This window comes from Oncorhynchus tshawytscha, linkage group LG18, assembly GCF_018296145.1.
Source record: "Oncorhynchus tshawytscha isolate Ot180627B linkage group LG18, Otsh_v2.0, whole genome shotgun sequence".
NCBI classification, from domain to species: domain Eukaryota; kingdom Metazoa; phylum Chordata; class Actinopteri; order Salmoniformes; family Salmonidae; genus Oncorhynchus; species Oncorhynchus tshawytscha.
Genome location: NC_056446.1, coordinates 19,016,541 through 19,026,160, shown reverse-complemented (window position 1 = coordinate 19,026,160; position 9,620 = coordinate 19,016,541).

Below are 9,620 nucleotides of genomic sequence, written 5' to 3'. Positions count from 1 at the left end.
CATCGACTCGGTACTGGTACTCCCTATGTATATAGCCATGTTATTTTCTTCTCCCTATATATAACCTTGTTATTTTCTTCTCCCTATATATAACCTTGTTATTTTCTTCTCCCTATGTATATAGCCATGTTATTTTCTTCTCCCTATATATAACCTTGTTATTTTCTTCTCCCTATGTATATAGCCATGTTATTTTCTACTCCCTATATATAACCTTGTTATTTTCTTCTCCCTATATATAACCTTGTTATTTTCTTCTCCCTATATATAACCTTGTTATTTTCTTCTCCCTATGTATATAGCCATGTTATTTTCTACTCCCTATATATAACCTTGTTATTTTCTTCTCCCTATATATAACCTTGTTATTTTCTTCTCCCTATATATAACCTTGTTATTTTCTTCTCCCTATGTATATAGCCATGTTATTTTCTTCTCCCTATATATAACCTTGTTATTTTCTTCTCCCTATATATAACCTTGTTATTTTCTTCTCCCTATATATAACCTTGTTATTTTCTTCTCCCTATATATAACCTTGTTATTTTCTTCTCCCTATATATATACCTTGTTATTTTTTTCTATATATTCTCCCTATATATAACCTTGTTATTTTCTTCTCCCTATATATAACCTTGTTATTTTCTTCTCCCTTTATATAACCTTGTTATTTTCTTCTCCCTATATATAACCTTGTTATTTTCTTCTCCCTATATATAACCTTGTTATTTTCTTCTCCCTATATATAACCTTGTTATTTTCTTCTCCCTATATATAACCTTGTTATTTTCTTCTCCCTATATATAACCTTGTTATTTTCTTCTCCCTATATATAACCTTGTTATTTTCTTCTCCCTATATATAACCTTGTTATTTTCTTCTAACCCTTCTCCCTATATATAATAACCTATATATAACCTTGTTATTTTCTTCTCCCTATATATAACCTTGTTATTTTCTTCTCCCTATATATAACCTTGTTATTTTCTTCTCCCTATATATAACCTTGTTATTTTCTTCTCCCTATATATAACCTTGTTATTTTCTTCTCCCTATATATAACCTTGTTATTTTCTTCTCCCTATGTATATAGCCATGTTATTTTCTTCTCCCTATATATAACCTTGTTATTTTCTTCTCCCTATATATAACCTTGTTATTTTCTTCTCCCTATATATAACCTTGTTATTTTCTTCTCCCTATATATAACCTTGTTATTTTCTTCTCCCTATATATAACCTTGTTATTTTCTTCTCCCTATATATAACCTTGTTATTTTCTTCTCCCTATATATAACCTTGTTATTTTCTACTCCCTTTATATAACCTTGTTATTTTCTTCTCCCTATATATAACCTTGTTATTTTCTTCTCCCTATATATAACCTTGTTATTTTCTTCTCCCTATATATAACCTTGTTATTTTCTTCTCCCTATATATAACCTTGTTATTTTCTTCTCCCTATATATAACCTTGTTATTTTCTTCTCCCTATATATAACCTTGTTATTTTCTTCTCCCTATATATAACCTTGTTATTTTCTTCTCCCTTTATATAACCTTGTTATTTTCTACTCCCTTTATATAGCCATGTTATTTGTATTTGTTATTCACTGTGTATTTATTCCTCATGTCATTATTTATATTTTTTATTTAATTTCTTATCTTTAATTCCGCATTGTTGGAAATAGACCCTTAAGTAAGCATTTCACTGTTAGTCTACACCTGTTGTCTACGAATCATCTGGTTGTGCATCAGCAGTTCTTCTCTTGTTATTTCAGTCACTGACAGTCAATCTAAAAATGTTTTAGATTGGTAAGTTAGTCTAGCTAGCTATTTAAACTTGTAGTAATCATATTAAAAACTGCAAACATTTATCTCCACCCCATGGCAAAATGAGTAGAATTGCAGCAAACTTTCTTTAAAACTGCACCATTTTCTCTACACCAATAGCAAAATGTGTAGAATTGCATGAAATTAACTCTAAAACTTCAAGGTGGTGGAGCCCCCCCATCAAAATGTAACTTAGGGCCCCCAAAAGGCTAGGGCCGACTGTGATCGCATGTGTGGGTATGATGAGTTGAGATTTTTTGTGGCAGCCACCCCTTCAAAGTTCCCCATCCCTGGCCTAGCTAGGTCTATAGGGCTACATGTTGCCTAAATAATGGGAGACTGGTGTGTTGTTAAATCATAGGCCTAAATGGATATACTCTTAGAAAAAAGGGTTCCAAAAGGGTTCTTTGCGGAAGGGTGGGGATCTACCAAGAACTGTTTTAATCTTAATTGTAAGACAAGGGTTCTTTGTAAGCCAAAGGGTTCTACCTAAAACCTTTAACGTCCAAAGAACTATTTTTGGAAGAAAGGGTTATTTGATGATTATTTGGAAGACAAGAAGGATTCTGTAAAGAACAATATATAATATTTCCCAGCATGCTCTATTGCATTGAGATTTTCAGAATTGTTTGTTTTACTGTAACATCTGTGTTTTTGCATGTACATTGAGTGGTTGATTTATTTAATGCTACACAATAATAAATAACATACAATTTTCTAAACTAATCCAATCGGTTAGTAATTGGATTTATTACTCCCATTACTGAAATGGTTGTTTGAGTTTAGATGATTGAGGTAGTCTCAGTGTTCTATCTTCCCTACCCTGGCAGTTATTTTAAATGTAGTTTGCAGGTGATTAACAATTCCACTGGTTGTATATCCTAACTCTGTCCAGATTATAATAGGAATTACACATCACTTTGCAAGCCAGCAAAATGTGACTTGCAGGTCTGATGTGGCCAGTAAACTAGGAGATTCCTAACAACACCGTGTTAGGGTATGACTAGACCCTAAAATTAAGGTCTTATGATATATGTAATGTATTGTCATAAATCATGTAATTTTAAAGGCTAATAAGGCTGGTAGAACAGAATAGATTGTTCTAGGAAGACCCTTTTATTTACGGTTCTAGGAAGAACCTTTAGATTATAAAATGGTTCTAGGTAGAACCAAATACAGGGGGTTATTTGAAAAACCACCTTTAAAGGGTTCTACCCAGCAACAAAAAGGTTCCCGATGGGGACAAACCGAAGAACTCTGTATGGTTCTACTTAGCACCTGTTTTACATGAGAATTATCTCATGTACAGAAAAATCACAAATAATAAACAATTGCATTAAAACATACATGTACATGAGTTTTGTCACAAACCAACACATAATTACGTGAAAAATGTTGTTTATGGAAATTACAGTTGTCCATGGCGTGCACAGATGCTTGGGTTTGAGAAAAGGATTGTCTGTGGAGGATTGTCTGTGGAGATCGATGTTGACGCTCTAGCTGAGACCATTGTGTCTTTCATTTGTGAAATCAGAAAACCTTTACGGCTGTATATAGGCTTTATAAAACTGAATAGCATTGCGTCACGTCGCGATCACATTGGCATATTTCCACATCGTTGAAAACGTGATGATGACGCATAAAGGATATGGTAAATGCACCTGTCTTGTGTGACCGAAGTCACTGTAGTCTTCAATTCAACACCAATATAATGTACACATTCTGTGTACCCTATTTTCGCCTGCAGGCCTAAACGCCGCTGCTCCGTTTCACTGCGGGACTCGCTGGATTGTTTGGCCTTTTTGCCCGCATGGAAGGTCTCTAAATCAGATAGGCTTTATCCATTACTCGGTAATATAGGTCAGCATAAAGGGGTGGATTGCAGAGCTTTGTTTACCCTACAGGCCATCTGGAGTTCACTGCGCGTCGAATCTGCTCACGGGAGGCACGCGTCCGGCAGACGACCCTTTGGGTAATAATATTGCAGCGTGAGAGGGGGATAAGGAGACCTCTGGTGACCTCAGCCAAATGCAGGCAGATGCACGGGTGTCCACTTTAGAACTGAATAGGTCTGGGTGTATGGTGCAGCTAGACTACAACGGCGCCTTTGTTCTGCAGTGCGCTACCGCCTTAGGCTGAGCCGCTGATGCATTATATTACAGACATTATTGAAAATAGTAGAACATTGATATTTGAATGTGCATTATTCGTAACGCAATTAAGCCTGATCCTTTTCAATTTAGTTCAATGTATCTTATCATGGATAGCTCCTATTCGGACTATGCATATACATTGTTATTTTTTGAACGAAAAAAATATTTTGTCATTTAATTCAACGTTTGAATGAATAACGAAAGAATCACAATAAATCAATGCGCTTCGTATGGGACGGGACAGGACAGGACGGGTGGGGGGTTGGGGGAGAGAACGAACAGATGACAGGCCATATGGAGACGGACCATTTGGGGTGGGCATATTTTGATTCCCAAAACTTCATGAAGGTTTCTCGCCATGTTAGCTAAATATTTATATAACATATGATTGGACGAGTATGAAAATACAACGGTATAGGCCTACATGGGCGGCAGGATAGCCTCGTGGTTAGAGCGTTGGACTAGTAACCGAAAGTTCGAATCCCCGAGCTGAAAAGGTACAAATCTGTCGTTCTGCCCCTGAACAGGCAGTTAACCCACTGTTCCTAGGCCGTCATTGAAAATAAGAATTTGTTCTTAACTGACTTGCCTAGTAAAATAAAAAATAAATAAAAAACATGGACACAGGTCTTGAGAAACATAAATAATTCATTATTCGACCAGGCAAACGTGCAGTTTGATAATTGTACATTCCGCAAGAGCCGAGATATAGTCGAGAGAGATGGTGACTTCATTCTTCCAGATTTTGTTAAAAAGGACAGACTTTGGCCATATCAGGCTATGCCTACACTTATTCGTGGTTATACCATTAGACAACCTATATATTATGGTTTGGCTTACATATATTTCGTACGGTAGACTTTCGTGCTAATTGAAAATGTTACCTATAAAAACGAATTCGAATATCACATTTGTTTTCACACGTCGATGGTAAATTTATTGTCAGCAGAAAAAATGATGTCAATGCAAAATGTAATGATTGGGGCAATTGGGTGTATTTTTCTGCCCAACAACATGTCTATTGTCCTTATCCATATTGCAAGGTGTATAGCTAAACTGGTAATCTCGGTAATGTAAATTACAAGAGTGAGGGAAAAGGGGAGTTGGAGCGTCCCATTTCGAAACCCCTCCGATTTGTTTAGTAAACCGGCAGATGCTACCTCTTCCCCTCTGAATAATTCTCATATGAGAAGTGGATGAACAGCGCAAGGGAGAGGAGCAGGGGGACCGCGCTTTAAGCTGTGCACGGCGATGATAAACTGGGTTGCTCTCCTCCTCTCTGTCAGATGGCTCTTTGCTTCAGACGCTTTTGCATGACAGTCTCGGCTGGCTCTGCCTCCAGACTGCACCAAAGCTCTCTCCTCTCAGTGTGTCGCTTAGATGTAGCCTATCCTTTTAGCATTTTGCCCATCTTTTGAACAGGTCCGGAGGGTCTTTTAGAGCACAATCAGTGGAATATATGGGTGTTTTCGTCATGGCACCAATTTCCACCTTTTGCAGCGCGCAGACAATACAGCAGAATCGATGTCACAGGACATTTTTGTTCAGCATCATCAGCGGAGGAGATCATCCTTGGTACCCAACCGGATGTACGGACTGTTTTGATGTTGGTTTGGGGGAAATGAGAGTTGATTGTAAAGGCATCTCGGCAAGGCATTTCTGTAAGTTGTTCCGCTGAATTGTTGCAATGTAAAAATATATGTTTTCCTCTGCGTTTTGATACACTATTCTGTTTTTGTAAAGGGCGAACAACTCATTTAAATCCGCATAGACCTTAGGCCTATGTAGGCTAAATATGCATGCTTTTCGTTCTTTTTGTAGCCTAAATAAAGTGCTATTAGGCCTACTAAAAATGGGATTGTTGTTATATAGACCAGCCTATATTCTTTACATTTAGCACCTTCTCCGTTACGTGACAATGTATTCTTGATTTTGTCAATATGGCTTCTGCTTATCCCCAAAACCAATGTGTGTGTGTGTATGTCGCTTTGCCAAATTGTATCTCCCACTGTATTTATTCAATATTGAGCGTACCCCCTTATGATGCAGGAGCGTTCAGTCCCTCCACATCCTAACCCAGCCCGCCCGACCCCCCACAAAAGGAGGGGATGACTCTCGTTGAGCCCAACAGCCCCCCTACCTCTGCTGCATTGTGCATGAGCTATCTAGGTCATTAGTATTTTAACGTATGCAAGACTTGACAAAGCTGATGAGAAGCCAGATGGGCCCTCTTCTATTTTTTTTGTGGGAGTTTAGCAACAGGACCGACTGCAGCAAACCAGCAAACCCTGTCTTTTCGCTGCTGTCACTTGGGCCTGGCGTTCGTTGCACCATGGATCTCGCCATCTATATCCAAGATAAATAATAAAATAGGCTAGGCCTACATCTCATGCACTCGGGAGGTTACCACTGCCAGGATATTCAGGCTAATGTAATATGACATAACAGTTATTTGTGTGTCTTTTTATCTTATCAGTAGTTTAGTCTTATTATTTGTCATGTCCACCCGCATCTTTACCCCCGCAAGGGGTAACAGTAAATGCCACAGTGAATGACAAGGGATAACAGTAATGCCACAGTGAATGACAATGCACGCCCATTACTTTATTGGATAAGACCCTTCGCCAGCTGGTGAAATACGTAGTCGAACATATTGGTGCAAGATCGCTGCTTTCAAGGTTTCCCTCCTCACGCGCACTGAAACTCGTCAGGCAGATGTCCCTGTACAGTAGCTACGCTGTTACACGACACAGAGAAAGACTAAAAGGGCCCGGTCTCTCCTCGTGTTCACAGCGGACCTTGATTTAAATGACCATACAATTAAGGCACGCGGTGAATGCCAAGAGAGAGGGTACATATCATCGAGATGTTCGTTGAGTGTGCGTTAAATGTTTTTGTCGTTATAATGGGTCGTCAGAGAAGCCTCATACTTCCAAAGTTGACATTTATTTATTGTAGGTTCTTTCATGTGCGCTGTGTTAGCCATTTTGCAGGAAGCGATTGGAGCGCGCCATTCAATTCTCTGCTATAAGCCTGCTGTAAAATCGAGGTGAAATCTCATCCATAGAAGGGAGCACGCTGCGTCTTGCGGATGGATAAGGGTGGAGTAGGAAAATGTAGATCTTTATGGTTCCTTCACTGGGACACGTAGAAGCTATAGAAGTGACTCTGGATGGTAATAAAACGCAAATTAACATGACAATATTAAGTGAAGGCCTGGGAAATGGATTGCATAACTTCATATAATGGAAAGAAAGAAGCAAACACATGAATGTGCACAACGTTTTTCGTGATGTATGGTCAACCTGAGATGCGTAAAAGCAAATTCACAGTAGAAATCAGGACATCATTGACAATTCGTGTGGAGGAAATAGTGCGGCCTAGCAGTGCATGTCAAATAGAATAGAGTAGGCATTTGTCTTACATGTTTCAGGTCAGAGTAAGAGGAATTGTGCAGTTATGTGATACGAACGACCTTTTCAGCCATGCAAAACGCAGTGATTAAATTCTCTCATATCAGCAGAGATTCACAAAAGGGTTGTGGATTATGTGGATTACGTTTTGCATGCATGCACATTTTGCAATGTTCTGCTATTATGATTATTGTTGTATACCAATCTGTTGGCAATAAAATCCCACAATGCACAAAATAATGTTAAGAATATATTTTGTTAAACCACATAAATTACGCAAAAGTTTAGCTTTTTGGGGGGTGCGCTATGTTCAGACAATCCACAAATGTGAAACTATAAAATGGTTTGTCAAACTGCAATGCAGAATGCTGACAGTTAACATTTGCATAATGCAACTCATTTTCTATATTTCTGACAACATGTATATTTCTGAAATGTTTCTGGTGGTAAAGTGCATTATCACAAACGTAAATAGTGGCATAGCTTGTATTACGTTTAATAAATCTGTCATTTATAGTATTTTTCCTTTCGACAGATTCTGAATTAAGAGAAATTCAATGTTGACGCCAGGTATCTTTTGCAGGCAAATCAAACGAAGGAGCATAACCTACATTTGTAAATTTGCCATTTTTCCATGTAATGTGGTGTGAACGTCAGCCTAATTAAGGGTTCCTCTGAAAAGGACTCCAGGAAAACAGGAAAAAATGTATGTTTTTTATACTTTGTTTCGTTTATGTTTTACCTCTAGGCCTTTGTATTCATAAATAAACCCACAAAGAGTGATTACAAGTGCAAACAATACCGACGGGTAAAAAGTTTTGATTATTGTAGTTTGAGATAATAACTCCTAGTACTAATACCAATTTCAAAGCAATGAGCGCGTTTGGTTGAAAAAAATATTATTCATGCAGGCTATTCAAATGTAACATAGCTATAATATAGCATGAAGACTGTTAACTTGTGTCCATTCTGACGCTTACATTTTAAGTTTTTTTATGCTAGTTTATTCGGTTTCTTTGCAATAAAAATGTATGGTTATTTTAACACAGGATTTCAGATTTCAGATGCTTATCGTAAGAAAAAACAAAGACTAGGCCTAGGCTGCCATTCTATCATATTTAAAACAGATGAAAATATTGCATCAAATTATGTAAAATGTCCCTATGCCAAATTGATAGTAACATTTTACACAGGCCTGACATGCCTCTATGTATCACATTAGGCCCATTTCATTTTGGGCAAAAAAAAGTTATTTCAATGCACTGATTTCTATTAGGCCTTAGGCAACTTAAAAACATTTGGATATGTGTTTGGTATATGACACGGGACGCTGTATTGACTTTCAATTAAAACATATTGTGACAAAAGGAACGTTATGTATAATTCTAAATACGCAGGCAATATCTGAGACAGTTCAGTCCATATTCATGCAGCCAATATGAAATTGGGCCTATACGGAATAGTTGAATGTGCCTCAGTTTCTTCAACGCTTTTCTGAATTTTTAGGCCTCAAACACCTAATAGCCCAACTTAGAGCGGACACTGATGGCAAAATTTGGTGAACTAGGCGTTCTTTTTTATTTTTGGAAGTAGCTTAACTGAGGAGGCACTGTGAGAAACACATTTGACGGTGCGTAAAAGTAAAATGTGTATGGTTTTACGCACTGCATTGAGGTAGGATAAGCCTGTATTTAATTAAACCTTTATAGGCGCGGGTTATAGTTTTTTGTATAGGCTAAATCTAATTATAAAATCAGATAATTTGGGACGGAACCGTTATAATCATACCATAGGTTTTCTGGAAGAATTTGTATGGATGATAAAATGGTAGGCTGCCTAAACAAATAACCAACATAGAAAGATGCTGAGGAAAAAAACATTGTCACGTATGAAGACAAACGTAGGGTGGGTTCCCTGAAAGATTTGGACAAAGACGATATCTCGGTGCTCTTTCTGAGGAGATACATTCACTCAATGCAAGACCTGCCCATCACACAGCGGCTGTGCTGACCTCGGTTCTGTGAATTTATCATTTTCACACAAGCACTTGAAATCTCTTAAAATAAAAATGTTCATAAAAATATATTTATATTATCATGGGAAGAAGTCAATGATCCGTATTTGGATGGGAACACAAACTAAATTAGCAAAAACAATGGGGCCTAATGGTATAGTCATTTCCCAGGTGGACATACATTTACTTATATTATAAGTCTAATAAAG